The 15,787-nt window shown below is 42.6% G+C and overlaps 1 protein-coding gene across 5 annotated transcripts in view; it reads right to left on the bottom strand.

Moving 5' to 3' along the window:
* The window catches only part of TLN2 (talin 2), a 423,915-nt gene that overhangs the window by 222,581 nt on the left and 185,547 nt on the right, over window positions 1-15,787 (bottom strand). The window contains exon 1 of one of the 5 annotated variants that reach the window (XM_045067452.1): window positions 3,221-3,352. The exons of the other annotated variants lie outside the window; for them this stretch is intronic. The gene's annotated coding sequence lies outside the window, so the exon portion shown is untranslated. Of the gene's footprint in view, window positions 1-3,220; window positions 3,353-15,787 lie in introns of those variants that run through there. 5 annotated transcript variants of the gene reach the window in all.

The following is a 15,787-nucleotide window of genomic DNA, read 5'->3' as shown; positions in this document are numbered from 1 at the left end:
ACCCACAGAAAACACAATCCTATCAGATATTAGACTGAATTTTTGCTCTGAAATATTACATGTATTGAATAATTGATATAAATGCTTGACCAGCTCCTATTAAAATGTCTTTCATGGGGCACCGGGGTGGCTCAGTGGGTTAAAGCCTCTGCCTTCGGCTCCGGTCATGACCCCAAGGTCCTGGGATCGAGCCCCACATCGGGCTCTCTGCTCAGCGGGGAACCTGCTTCCTCCTCTCTCTCTCTGCCTGCCTCTCAGCCTACTTGTGATCTTTGTCCGTCAAATAAATAAATAAAATCTTTAAAAAAAAATAAAATAAAATGTCTTTCATGTGCCAATGGCTCCTATGTACATATATATACATAAATATATATATGTATACATACATATATATATATATATATATATATATATATACACATACATATATATATAAACTCTGACCCCAAATGCTTGAAAACCATGAGAATAAATGACCTGCATGCAAGGGCTCTAAAAAGACAGGTGCTGTCAAACATCCTCTGGCATGTGGGAGAATGTGGTATCTGCCCATTGTTCAGCACGGAATGCAAATGTGTTCCAAGGGCAGGTCTACCATCCCCAGAGCCTCCATGTCCCTGGCCTCCCTCCACTGCACACTCACACATGAGCGGCCTGCCATCTTTCCTCCAGCCTCCATTCCCATCTGCCCACACTTGGATCTCTGCAGTCTCCAGCGAAATGACATCAGCAGAGCACAGTCTGAAAGCCAGACTGTGACACGGAAACCCAGATTGGCTGGATTTTCAAGAGTCCTAAGCTTTGAGAAGACAGGTGGCTGTATTTAAAACTCCTCCCTGCCCATCAGCTTTAGCCCATGTTCTCCCCACTGCCACCCCCACAACATATGCTATGGGAGTTCCTGTCCTCTCCCTGCCCTTGCCAGGGCACAGGAGCCTAGCTGCTCCCAGCAGCTGCTGGCTTCCTCCTGACTCTCCAGCACACTGCATTCTAATGGAATGGATGCTGAAACCTCTAAGCTCAGCTCATGGCAAAAGGCATTTCCTCCCAGTCCTTGTCCTAACCACGGCCTATGCCCTCTTCACCTTCAATTCAATTACGCACATGAATAATGTATAATTAGGTCTCGGGTAGTGAACAGCCCTCAGCTTACGCTGCAGCCACCAAAGCCTGGCCATACCCCAGTGTAAGGGGCGCCACTACAAGCCAGCACTTTGAAGAGTTCCAGTTGTGATCAGAATGGCTCCAACTTGGAAAAGCTCTCCTAACACGTTCACTTGGGCCTGTGTAACTAGAAAAGTAGGTCAGGGGCCTGAGTCAGTCTGAAGGCCAATTTGCACGTCTGCTGGTCAAGAGCGAAGTCTCATGGGTTTTCCGTGGTTTGCAAGATACAAGCAATGACATTCACAGATGGGTCCCCTTCATACTGCCCCCACAGGTGCCCCCGCAACAGACTTGATGACTCGTATAGGGACGATGCCCACGCCTGCATTTTCTAATTATCCCCCAAATCCTGATAATAGTCCCTCTTAGATAGCCAGGGTGGGAGCCGGGGAGGGGGAAGACATCTAGGGTGTTACTGGTACAAGCAGCTTTCCCATCCCTGTGTTCCAGCAGCTTAAGGCAAGAGCCTCTGAAAAAGATGGGCTTCATCTTCCTTAGCTGCCTTGTGGATTTTATTTTTCTCCTGTTTGGTCATTAGATGTCATATTAATGTGGTGTTTCCAGTCCTTAACTATTTTTAAGTCAGTCCTCTTCTTGCCTTTTCCTCCTATCGCGTGCTTATGTACGTAACTGCCCAAGCATACACTTGGGACATGACCCGTGAGACTGTTGAGGAACTGTCAGCACTCGGGTGCTTGAAGACAGTGTGACAAAACAGCAGGAGGAAACTGTCAAAGCTTACCCATTTCTTCCATTTCTGTTCTTCCCCCATAACTGTGATATGTTATCTCTCTTCCCATACCCCTCCTGCAAGAGAGTATCTTGTGCTTTTCATCAGACCTGTTTCCGAGACCAAGCAGCAGAACAGCAATGTGCACAGAGCCTACCTCATTCAAGACCTTCCTCCTTCCAGCCCTTCCCAGGCCAAAAATCTTCCAGTCTTCTGTGCAGTCACAAAAAGGAGGAGTCATCCATGATAGAGACGGCTTATTTTATGAGGAGAGAAGCAACCAACTCCCTATAATGTCACAGTAACTTTTAAACCCATCAGAGAAGTAATATGGCAAGTCATTGAAGACAACTTCCCCCTCCCCCAACCCCCAATCTGGGAACAAAGAGGAAATATAGGACCATTTGAAAAGAGTATACAAAGTTGCAGGTCAATCTTCCTGGGTCTAATGAAGATTAAACTGGCCATCTAAAACTAGCACCAATATATTATTTCTGAGTGAGATACAAAATTCTCACCTAGCTCTATTGTAAAAACCATTTGGAGTGGGGCCCTTAAGCTATGTCCTAGGCTCCCACTGAGGTGTCAGACCCCTTACTTCCCTCTGTGGTTATGACCACAGTGGAAATGCAGAATCTCTGCTTTCATACAGTTGGCAGGAAAATTGCAAAAATATCCCCAAAGCACGATAGATCTAACATTAGCAATGAACTTGACAGATCAACAGTACTGCCAAAAATCAGAGTCCTTACGCCCTTTCCTCTTTTTTTTTTTTTTTTTTTAACTCTCTTAGCAGGTATCATCTCACCCTCTATATGAAACAAACGAACTCAAAAGAAGAAGTAAAAACTAAAGGCTTTACATTTCATGAAAAGCTACCTAATAATGGCAGCCAATTTGCTACAAAACAAGGACTAGAAGAAAATGTATTCTGAGTTTTTGTCCATATCAGTACTAGCAGAAACCTCAGAGCTACACCAAATGGTGTCCATGTGGATTGGCAGTGACTTACACTTAAGATCCATCTACATTCCACATCTAGTATTTCAGGTATGAACACGGAGTGAACTTAAACCACCATGATCTTAACATCACAGCCAGCAAATCTCATTTACAAATGTACACTTGGTTTTGGTAAATGGGACAATTAGTCAACCACTCGGTGAACTGTGTACCGGACGCTTTCTTTGGATTTATAAGGTATGAGATTTTCAATGAAAACAAAAATTTTTCCCCATGTGTTCAAACCAACAGCCCCCTTCATCCATAGTAATGTAAACTCCCCTGGAAACATTCTCAAGTGCTATACTATTTACCTACACTCACCTGATTTGGGATCCTCTGTCTTCAAGGGCTGTGCTTTCCACTGGCTTGGTAATGTTGAATTCTTTTCCACTCTGGCAATGGGTTTATCAGGAGAAGGCTCAGTTAAAATCTCCACTGCCCATTCAAACAGTTGCTCCATATGGATACTAAGCAAAGCAAATCCACTTAGTGATTGTGCCATGAAGAGGAAAGGCCATATTGATCATCCTAATTAGGGCTGTCAGCTGGAGAAAGGCTTACTGGCACTCAGGGCCAGCTGTGTAGGGTACACAGAGGCAATGGGCAACATCGAAGGCCTCCCAGCAATTGGTCTGGGCAGTGATGGATGCTACGTGAACAGCTTATAGGGTTATTAAGGATACAGAACTGGCCCAAGAGAAACCTGAACTACATCTCGTTTTATTAAGATAAAGTTAGATTGCTCATGATACAGAGCAGGACTAAGGAAGCTTTTGTCTCTTTTATCACTGACATAGGCCCCAAAAAATCAATTTATGTATTAAATAAGACAACCAAATGAGTGTACGTGTTAGATGTGGATTACAAAACACTACTTGTCTGCACTTTAAGAACAGGATATATAAAACTCTTGAGTAAACATATTACCTAATTTTACACTATTTAATCTGTGTTATTAATTATATTATTGAAAAGAAGAAAGGAGCCATGGCTTTGCCTGCATTCCCTTCATGCATATGAAAGGGCACCTGTTCAGCAGATAAGGAAAAACATACCACTCTTCAGCCCTCATCCTAACAGGGCACACTGAATGGAGACTCGATACTGAGCACCCCTTTGCCCTAATCCCTCTGGACTTGAAAGAGTTCTCTCAAAGTTGCAAATGGTGGAGATCAGAAACCATCAGAAAAAAATTCCCCTAGCTTTACAGACACACGCACATAATCATTCACTCACAGACTCTTCCATTTCTTTCCTTCCGTGCCCCTTAAGAAGTCCCTACTAACTTTAATTATATAACCTGGAGTAAATTATTTTAACTTTCTGATTCTCAGTTTCCAAATTAAGACTAATCATCACTTCCGCATTAAGAATACCAATGCCTCCAGATCACGAGAACACGCAGAACACTAGATTACATCAAGTCAGTAATGCCTGGTAGAGTTTATATCTAAAAGATGGGGTTCAGGAAAGGAAGGACAGTCATAATCCAGTACTTCCCCCAAACAGACCAAGAAAAGCCTGGCTTGTGTGTGGTGCCCCCTCAGAAGGATGAAAGGAGAGGTTTTCTTCTGGACAACAGCATGGTCTTCTGGAACATTCATACATAATATCTGAAACTAGCAGACAGCAAGTTTCCATTCCAAAATGGCTTTACTTCCTGACTCTCATCTGGTAAGAGTCTCCCTTCTAGAATTAGCTAGAAATTCTGTGTGGTGAAATCTCCAGATGTGGTCATTCCTTTCGAACACCTAATAACGGAAACATGAGGTTCTGTTCTACTGAGCCGGTTCTGCTGTGGTCAGGGTGATCGTCACAGGAAGCAGGAAGGCTCTTGTCCCAAGAAATACAATGAAAGTGCATCACGTTGAAATGCTCATCGGCATCATCTTGGCAACATCTTCCCCTCATTTAAGTCCCTCCACAACCACTTTAGATGAACATGCAACAGTGGCATAGCTGACTTTCACAGCAGGAGAACTGAACTACATCAGGTCAGGTTTCCAATAGACGTTGGGGAATATGTGGCTGGGGCTCACAGGGCGGTTGAATCAAGAATGTAGTGTCTTGTCAGCAAGAAACTACCTTTTTGGGGGCACCTGGGTGGCTCAATGGGTTAAAGCCTCTGCCTTCAGCTCAGGTCATGATCCCAGGGTCCTGGGATTGAGCCCCGCATCGGGCTCTCTGCTCAGCAGGGGGCCTGCTTCCTCCTCTCTCTCTCTTCCTGCCTCTCTGCCTACTTGTGATCTGTGTCTGTCAAATAAATAAATAAAAATCTTAAAAAAAAAAAAGAAAAAGAAAAGAAACTACATTTTTAAAAAATCCCCGACCAGAAGAGTCCTTTCTCCTTCTAAAGACACTGTTTCCCTTGCTCTCAGTAACTGCGCACTGACTTCCTTCCTCCTCGTCTACAAACATGAGGCAGCTTACTGTGCCTCGAATGTTGTCCTTCCCGCCGAAGACTCAAAAGGTCATGGTGGCACGGCATCGTCCCAGACTGCAGGCAGGGTTTTCAATCTGTATGTTGACCCTCTAGCCTGAGGCTCTGAGCACTGATCATGTGGACAAGCAAGTTCTTAGGAGACCCAATCAATCCCTTAAGTTCCAAGGTGCTACACGAAGCAGGTTTAAGGAATTTGCAAGTTAACTTTGAAGGAACAACGTCAACAGGCATCTATCCCCCACAGACAACTTCCAAAGGTCATGATGAATAAGACCACAGAAGCTCCTTCAACTGGGAGTCCAGTAAACTACCTTTTACATGTTGACCGAATTAAAATGGAAGGTGCACCAGACAAATGAGCTTCTTACACGTGGAAAATTTTACTGTCTTGATTATAAACACTGTAGTCTAAAACCTTGTTCAAATCAGAGCTCCTTAAGCTAAAGGTTGACCTCCAATTTCTGCCAACCTGTACTGGTTGCTCTATCCGTTCCCTTAAGCTGCCATTAAAACAAACAAACAAACAAAAAACTAGCATTTAATGTGTATCTTAAGAGGAATTAATTTTTCCATAGCTATAGAAGCTAGAGATCTGGACTCAAGTGTTGCTGGGGGGTTATCCTTCCCCCTGGAGACTCTAAGGAGAACCATTCCTTGTCTCTTTAAGCTGAGTTCACATGGCATTTTCTGTGCCCTCTCCTCTTCTTATAAGGACACCAGTCACTGGATTAATCTAGCATGACCTCATCTCCATCTTTAAGTAACTGCATCTACGAAGACGATTTCCCAATAAGGCCACATTCTGTGCCTTCAGGTAGACGTGAATGTGGAGGGGATACTATTCAACCCACTATAGTTATTAATGAAAAGTCAAGTTGAAGTCTTATGACAAGAACTACCTTGGTATAAAAATACTTTCTGGAGAAATATAAAACGGCAAAATGTTACATACAACCCATCATAAATGAATAATGGGGCATACGAGTGACCTCATTCAAGGAGATAAACCAAAGATGAGCTAAGAAAAGCCACAACTATGAGTAAGCCAACACCAACAGTTTTCATTTCTCTCTCACCCTTGTCTAACGGAACAGAGGTGAGTTGCCAGAGCCGAACATGGAAATTAAATGGAATTTTTCAGGAAAAACACACAGCATCACCTCCGTCCTCACACAACTAACCCAAGGAAAATTCACAGACAACACTTACTACATGTTTACCTAGACTCATTGCTATGCTCAGTTAAAAAAATCCAACATTTCGGCATGCAGGTAACATAATACTCCAAATTGAGAAGAGAAAACAGGCCACAGTGTAAGCCACAGCTAGAAATGCTCATTTGCTATTCCAAGTTATTCTGAAAAAATTAAAAGCTCAACTGTTTAATACTGTCAACTAGTTTATATGCTGAGTGTGTAACTCGTAGATTTAATAGCAACTGCAGGAAAGCCATTTTAATGCTCATTTCCTAACTCAATCTTTCTTCCCTACACTTAAAAAGCTGAGAAAGGCTTTCAAAGTCTTCAGCATCATGTTTCACTCTGAAAACTAAATGCATCAGAAGAAAACCAACCAGAAAGCTTCCAAAAAAGCCCTTCCACCTCTGCAAGTTCTCTAAGCTTAAGAAACGACCACTTTCATCATTACGTATAGTATTTGCAAGAAGGGAACTGCTGAATGTCTCCCTCACCCAGCTTACTACGCTCTTCCATTCCTCTAATGGCAAGTGGAGACTCAAGTCCCCTCAACCCATCAGTCAGGACAAGCAGCACCAGGGTCAGCACCCTGGGCTTTAGGGGAAGTCTATGTTTCTGTGAGAACCCTGCCCCCCAGGATGCATACAGAGCACTGTAACATACAAGCAATTCACAACGGTCACATCCAAGCCCTCTAAACAGGCGTCTCCTACTGAGTCTTCTGTCAATGTGAGGCATCAACAGTCTCATTCATCAACTCATGGGAAAAGGTGCCCATATCCACAGACCAGTCTTTCTGCCATGGGGGCAGTGGGGAAGGCTGGGGAGTGGGAAGAGAAATGAAATTTTAAAATTTTTCAAATCTTAAGCCAGAAAATAGTCCGTGAAGTTGGCATGTAAACCCATCACAGTAGCTCCACAAAATGTGGATGAAGGAGTAGGAGGCAACTTTCAAATTAAGTCTCCAGTTAAATCTAAGACTGCAAAAATGTTTCTCAAGGTCTGGGACAAATATGATCCATTTCTTTATGGAAGAGGGAAAGGTATATGTGAATAATCACTGGAGACAGTCAGCCTCGAGGAGTTGACCTCCTTCAAGATTCTCCCGCCTTTCCAGAAAGACTTTTCATCTGGAAGATGACCAACTCTGTTCCCAGTGTCATCATCATACGCTTCCCCTAAATAGAAAGTATCAATTCCTTCCTGTCCCTCTGCAGCACTCCAATCTACTCATCTCCCCCCATGCATTTGATTTCCAAGTTCCAGCCAATTCTAGTGAAAGGAAAGCCCGCTGGCGAGCCACGCCGTGTGACAGACACATCACATGGACAGGCAAGCGGGTCAACTGTCAGAGGTGCCATGTGGCAGCTGGGGCTGTGTCAGGCGGCCTCTCTGCTCCAGGTGTGACAGCCACACAGGGCTGCTCACGGAGGCATGACGAAGGGGAGAGGAGCCAGCATATCCTGTGGTGCAGTTGCCTTGCTTCTTTCTTCAAGCCTTCCCTTAGATCTCTATGAACATGCAGTCTCTGGTAAGTGGGTACCCCTGTATCACGGATCAGGGAGGTGAAATGTCAGTGTTTTTTAGCCAGGGAGAGGGCCGACTGCAAAGCCAAAATCTGGAAGCCATCACCAAAAGGAATTCAAGGGATGGTTCCAGAGGGAGAACATGCCAAGGAAGGCTGCAAGTCCCCTTCAGGTGGCTCCTCTGGCCTCATCCGTAACACAGAGGTGGGAAGTGCACTTGGTCTGGCTCTATTCTGCCTTCTGCTCAGGCACGTTTCAGCTCCTCAAATACAAGAAGCGGACCAGCTGGACAGAAAGCAGCTGCCCCCACTCCTGATAATGCCTATGCAGTATCATTTATAAATCAACAGTCTCAATAACCAGAGCCTCATGAAACCTCACTTTCAATTCCACACCCCAACAGAGGCATTCTACAGGCACGTAAGCCTTCACAGCCCTGTCTCCTTTCCTGAGCAGTTAGATACCCCGTGTGAAGACAACCACTCAAGTGACACTTGGCCTCTGCCATAGCCCATCCAGATGGCAGTGACCACAAAGGTCATGGGAACATGCAGTCTCGATACCACTCTTCTGACAAAGTAATTACTATTCATCAGGAGCTTTCTACAAAAGTACGATTAATGAGGCAACATGGACTAGACCAAAAAGCAGCAGCAAAAAACATCTTTTTTAGTAAAGGTCGAGTATAAGGATGTTAAGAACATAAGCAACAGATGTTCAGGTGAGAGGTGGGAAGATTCCCAGTGAAACTAGGCAGTGGATGAAAATGTGGGAGAAACCTACAAACCACCAGAAGCCTGGGCTACTACCCACCTAGAAATAGTTACTTGCAAAGAAACTACCCAAAATAGTAATGAAAATGTTGCAAAAATAAATGTTAACTTGCCCACACAGCAGTAAAACCAGCAATAAAGCTAAAATGATTACATCCTCAAAAAAATAAAATAAAATAAATATATAATTTGATTACATCCTTGTGCTGGTATGAGACAAACCGATAAATGAAACAGATACAATGTCGAGTGCATACACAATGTTCCCATGTGAAAGAAGCTTCATCAAAACTCTACCAGGACATGAAAGAGTTTTCAACAAGTGGTGCTGGGCAAATTGATCTGAAAATAAATAAATAAATAAATAAATCTCAAACTTCTACTATACACTGTAATAAAATTTATATTAATTGAGAGCTGTTTTTTCAAATTAAAAGCACCAAACAGTAAGATTTGCACTATTTATCTGAGTCAGACTGTGGAAGTTCTTCTTAACTGAAAAGAGTGCAGGTGAGAAATCACAAGGATATTTTACAACATAAAAAGTAAAAATATTGTGAAGTCCGAAGATCGGCAATGAACTTTGAAAATGTATCTGTAGCTTAGCAAGAAGTTACCATTTACCAGAAAAATAGTGGCTAGAGCTCTTTAAAAACCAGAAAATGAAATATCCTAATACAAAATGGTCAGAGAAAGAATGACAGATTTTTCACAGAACACCACAAATGGCAAGGAAATAAAAAGGAGGGGGGGATTCACCTTCAATAACAACTTTAAAATACACATCCAAACAAAATATTGTCTATCATGTTAGCAGGGATATAAGCACTCATCATTTTGGTGAGAAACATGGTAAAATACACATTCCCTTCCATAGGAGGTACAGATTTTTTGGGCAGTCAAGGCAATATTCTTTAAGGGTCTTAAATATGGTCACACTTCTTAAGATACCTTCATTTCTAGGAGTCTGTTGAAAGGAAATAATTAGAAGTAACAAGTATTTTTGAGGACATTCATCACTGATTTCAGGAGTAAAATACAAAATAATATAAGCTGCATACAAACGCGCCGACACAAACAAGACTGAAAGAAAATCCACCCACACGTTAGGGAATTGTACTGTCTTTAAATTCTCCTTTTGAACTGATCTACAGTTTGCTACAATGTGTATATGCAGTGGACAGTCTCTCAGTCATCTGACTACCTACATGCCAAATTAAAGCAGCTCTGTAGGCGGTATACTACACCTATCATTGAGGGGTAGGCCTGTTCAGAATGTTCTCCAATCTGTTCAAGCCATTTTTATTACATATTTATCATCTAAACAGGATATGGACCAATGAAAAAGGAGCACAAAGGCAAAGAACTGCTGTTTGAATAAAAATTCAATAAAATGTTTGTTGAACTCCTAAAAAAGACCATTGCTGCCAAAGGAGGTGAGGGCCAGATAATTGTCAGTGAATTGAGAGAATGTTCTTAAAAAACACGAAAGGGATCCTACTCTTCTCCTCAAACATCTCAAGTCACACTCTATCTTTAAAAAAAAAAACTTAACTATACCTCTACAAACACACACACACACACACGGAATATTACTCAAAAAAAAGAGAGATCTTGCCATATGCAACATGGATGGACCTAGAGAATATTATGCTAAGTGAAGTAAGTTATAGAAAGACAAATACTCTATGATCGATTTCACATGTGGAATCTTAAAAAACAAGCAAGCAAGAAGATCCAACAGACTTAAATACAGAGAACTAACTGATGGTGGCCGGAGAGGAAGTGGGTGGGGGATGGGCAAAACAGATCAAGGGGTTTAGGAGGTAGAAATAATAGGCTTACCTTGAAACTAACATTGTAGGTTATATTATACTTCAGTAATAAAACAAAAATAAAAATAAAGAACCCCAAACTGCAAATCATGAACTCCACGGTGTGGGAGAGGCTCATGATGGAAAGATGTCTACAGAACTCCAGTTATACACATATTAGAGAAGCTTCTTAAAGGCATGTAGTTAAGTCCAAATTTAAATGTGCATGTTTTAGGTTAAAACATTTTGTGATCCTCACTTTTAACCGACTTCTCCCACACTACTTATAAGTATAATTAAACCAATTCTGAGAAACTAAATTTTAAGTCTGGTCACGTCAAATAAGGGGGTTTCCTTCTCATCCCTTCGCACAATGGAGGAGAAAGCGTTCTTCTGAGCAGCAAGATGGTAAGGTGGTGGGGTGGAGGGAAGGAAAGGGAAGAAAGAGAAAACCAGAAAGAGAGGCTATTTTAGCATTCTAAGCAGCAAAATCAAAAGTCTGTGCAGAAAATTTTACAACATTTAGATGCTGCAATAGCTAATTATAAGGTCAATGTGGTAATGCAAATGCTTTTGCCTGGCACAGGGGATTTGATCAAAAGACAGAAATGAAGGGGGAGAAGTCGAAGTGGGAAACAAACCATGAGAGACTATGGACTCGGAGAAACAAATGGAGGGTTATAGAAGGGAGGGGTGGGGGATGAGTGAGCCCGCTGATGGGTATTAAGGAGGGCATCAATTGCATGGAGCACTGGGTGTTATACACAAACTATGAATCCTGGAACACTACACCAAAAACTAATGATGGACTGTATGGTGACTAACGTAACACAATAAAATAAATAAAAACAGGAAAATATCTTCTTTAAACAAAAGGTTATTGGTTCAAATGTTCTTAGGCATACTGTTTCAAAAAACTCTCGTAAGGTACTATAAATTCCAAAAGAAAACAAAACAGCCTATGAATGACTCAACAAATGTTCTTTCTTAAGAAAACCACATTTATATTTTTTTATTCATTCATTCACTCATTCATTCATTTATTTTTGAAAAAGAGAGAGAGAGAGAGAGAGAAGAAGGGGAGCAGGAGAGGGAGATTCTCAAGGAGGGCCAGGATGTGAACTGAGAAGTTTGAGCCCTGAGCTTTGGCTCTTTACTATTACCTACATCCCCCTACCATCTACACCGTCCTAAATACTGGTTATTTCTCTTCCAAAGCTACACAGGTCTCTCCAGCTCTACTTCACACAATGGATTTCAAATTTTCAAGAAAGAAATAGGGTAATAAGCCCGAGAACATCATTTTGAACTCAACAGTCCAAGCGAAGGCTGGCTCCTGGCTCTACCGACAATTCTACATAATATAAAATCATCCCAGCATAACAGAACAGATATTGATAAAATCCACCCAGCAGATACCACCTATTAAGTGCTTCAGTCAGTCCTAAAGAGTGAGAAGACTTTTCAAAGAGCATACTTATTTTTAACCAAGCGTTTTCCTGGCGGAAAGGAGGGGGAACTGTCTCAGGAGCAGGCAGACTGATTACCCGTTCCATCTCCGGCTGCCGCAGTTGTACAAAACCCAATCCAGTTGCTCCAACTCCTTGCCATAAAGACCCTGGGTTGGAAGATAATACACAACACACTGCTGACCTGGTTAAGAACTTCTTGGCATTTGGTGCCATTGTTCCCAAGGGTAAAAATAGGTGGTAACTGCGTGCCACGTCTTCATTTAGAGAGCCTCAGAGTCCAACAGGGACCAAGTACAGTGCTCGTGTTAAGGAGAAAGCCCAGAAAACAACACTTCTTAGCAGCAGCAGACCATGACATCGACCACATCATACAGAGTATTGATTCTTAATGAAAAAAAGAAAAAAGGTTGGAAAAAATAATCAGCATCTCCCAGCACGCTGAGAAAAGGGAAGCAAATTGCTCTACTAGCAAGACTGGGTCAGGCAGAGAGGTGGGGCATGAGGGAGGACCGTCCAATGACCAAGCAAAAGATAGCTACTGCCTACCAGGTGCGCAGCACCATGTTAGATTGGGGGGTGGGGGGTAGGTGGACATGCTGGGGGGGTGGGAAGTTGGATATACACACTAAATATGAGAGCAGATCTCTACCCCAATTAGGAGTTCATCACCAAGATGGGGAAAGGAGCTACAATCCAAAAAAGATTATGACATACCCAGTGCCAGATGACGAGTGAGCCACCACCATCATCTTTGCTAACATTGACTAAAGACAGCCACCATGCCAAGGCCTTTCAAAACACCACTTCATTTAATCCTCCCAAAATTGTGGGAGGCAGAAGTTATTGCTCATTTCCACTTCACAGGTTATTAAATTGATTGGGAGAAGGTCCACGACTTGCTCCTGACCTTCAGCCAGTAAGTGATACAGCTAGAAATCCAAAGCAACTTTGTTCAACTCCAAAGCTGATGCTTAGGAACTCAGTTACAGATACTCTCCCAGGCCTCTGCACACTCTTTTGAGAATGATCCCTCTGGTTAGCAAGAATCTGGAAGGCTCCCACAGGGAGGAGGGAGACGAGCTTCCAGAGAAACTTAAGGGAAAGAACCGAAAACATTACAAGACAAGGAAAGACTTCAATGATTGGGCAACAGCTGGATAGCCTGTAGTCCAAAAATGTCACCAATGTACACCTGTCACTTCATAGGCCAGGCTTTAGGCACAGGAATGACTAGCCCACATGTGGTCCCTACCTTCCAGGGACTCAGTCTCTTGCAGGAGGCAGAGCCCTCCCAGGGTCTTGAAAGAATGTGTCTCTCAGACAGAACTTAGTCCTGAGGCTCTGGCCCTCCTGTCAACCCCATCATTCACACCTGAGCCTAGAACAGCAGGTATTTCTCTTCACCAGAGGGCATGGCACTGCCCTAAGTCCATTTATAAAGTCAGTTGTTGGTTCTTGCACTATTCATCAGCTCTAAAATGGTTTTTCCCCAAATCAATGTTACTTGCAAAGTAGAATTATGAGATGAAAAGGAGGCTTCATAAATATTTTAATATCAGCCTATCTTAAATTGGCATATAGAATATAAATGGGATAATAAGATATAATTACATCCATTCCCCTTCTTGCCCCCAGCTCGCCCCTTCCAGAAGAAATCAGCTTTAAAATCATTATGTGAGGGGAAAGAGTAAGGTAGGTGCCAGCAAAGAGGTGGAGCAGGTTGTGGGGGCGTTTGGTGCCACAGTGGCCCAGAACAGAAAAACACTACAAAGGAGCCTATGGTGTGACACTGGACTTGCAAGTATTGGTGTGAATTCATGGTTTTCAGGACAGATGGATGAACAGACACATGCAGACGTGCAGACACAGAACATAGCTGTGCATGCAAAGACAGGTGCACAGTTAATCCCCATTATTTGCAAATTCACCTACCTGCTAAAACTCATTTGTAACCCCAACAGCACTCTCCTGGTTATTTGTGGACACAAGCAAAGTGGCCAAAATAGGGTCATCTGGTGGACACATTCCAGTTGAGGTCCAACAAGAGGACGTTTTGCCTTTTCCTTTCAGCTGTCAGCCTACCAAGTGTCCCTTTTGCAGATTATTTAGCATCACTATTTTTGCAGTTTTGTGGATGATGTATCTGTTTAAAATGGCCCAAACCTCCTGGAACGCTGTCTAGGGTTCCTAAGCCCAGGGAGGCAGCGATGTGCCTCAGAGAGAATATGAATATGTTAGATAAGCTTCATTCAGGCCTAAGTGCTCGTGGCCATTGAGTTCAATGTGAGTGAATCAACAATATATTTTACATTTGGTGTCTTTAAATAGAGACACACATAAGACAAGGTTCTGCTGTGACCAGAGGCAGGCAAGCACCTGGCCGTCTATTTTCGCTAAAAGCCATGGCTCTGTGTTCATTAATTCAGTGCTCCCTGAGACATTATAGAATATAATTACTGTGAATAACAAGAATCTAATATATTCCCTAGCTCTGACCACTGAGAAGGCCTGGGATATCCTAATATCAAGAAGCACACTTCTGGCCTAAATCTTGGCTTTAAATTACCTTTTTCTAAGAAAAACGACTAGGGCTCCACTGAGATAGGATGATATTAAAACTTGAGATAAACATGACATATCTTAGTAAGCCAAGAATTGCCCAAAGAATGATGGAGAGGTGTCAAAAGGACACAGAAACCAGTTTGAAAGGGCTCCCACTGGCCAAATCAAGAATAATTTAAACACCAAAATGATAGGAATGGACATAGTTTAATGAATGCAGTGTGAAAACAGGAGTCCACACCAATAAAAATCAATGGATAAATAAAATGAAAGTCTGAGGAGGAATGAGAAGGTTACTTAGTTAGTTCCAAAGTATCCCCTTAGAATGGGGCGGGGGATGGAGGACCTCTTAGGAGGCAAAACCTGGCCAACAGCACCTAAATCATGGGAACATGGGACCATGATCAATCATGAGACACATCTCTATGGGACGCATCTGACAGGAGGCAGAAACCACACAGTATAATGGCTGTGATATTCTTGCCAAGGAGGCAAAACATGAATTTAATCATGAGTCAAGACACAACCCAAATGGAGGGATATACTACAAAATAACTGGCCATCCATCTACAAAAGGATCTAGGTCTGAAAGTCAAAGCCAGACTCGTGGACTGTCCTGACTAATGAAGACAAAAGACACGAGACAAGTAATGGCAACAAATGATTCTGAACATGACTGTCCTGCTATTAAGGATGTGCAAGGGACATCTGGCAAAAGGGAAAGGCGCCTGAGGATTACACTGTAACAATTTTGATGATTGCACTGTGACTGGGTTTGAGGATGTACTTTTACAGGATAAGTAATTGGAGGTGAGGTGATTGTGCATTAGGTCAGCAACTTATAATTGGATGCTTCGAGGAACCATTCTTTGTGCCGTACTTCCAGCATTTCTATAATGTCAGGATTAAGAGAGTTTTCCAAATATTTTTTAAAAAAGGAAAAAAAAAAAGATGTGTAACAGAGCAAAGTAAGCATGGCAACAATGAAGCACACAGGGGCATTCTTCTTTAACTCTTCATCTACCCCTAAAAGCCACATGCCCTCAGCACATGCCCACAAGCCCTGCAGGCTAACTGCACTACCATATCCTCTCCCGCTCAG

Source organism: Mustela putorius, unplaced genomic scaffold (assembly GCF_011764305.1).
Source record: "Mustela putorius furo isolate JIRA1106 unplaced genomic scaffold, ASM1176430v1.1 tig00003896_pilon_pilon_pilon, whole genome shotgun sequence".
NCBI classification, from domain to species: Eukaryota; Metazoa; Chordata; class Mammalia; order Carnivora; family Mustelidae; genus Mustela; species Mustela putorius.
The sequence above is the reverse complement of the archived record's forward strand: the minus strand, read 5'-3'. Positions and strand labels throughout refer to the sequence as shown.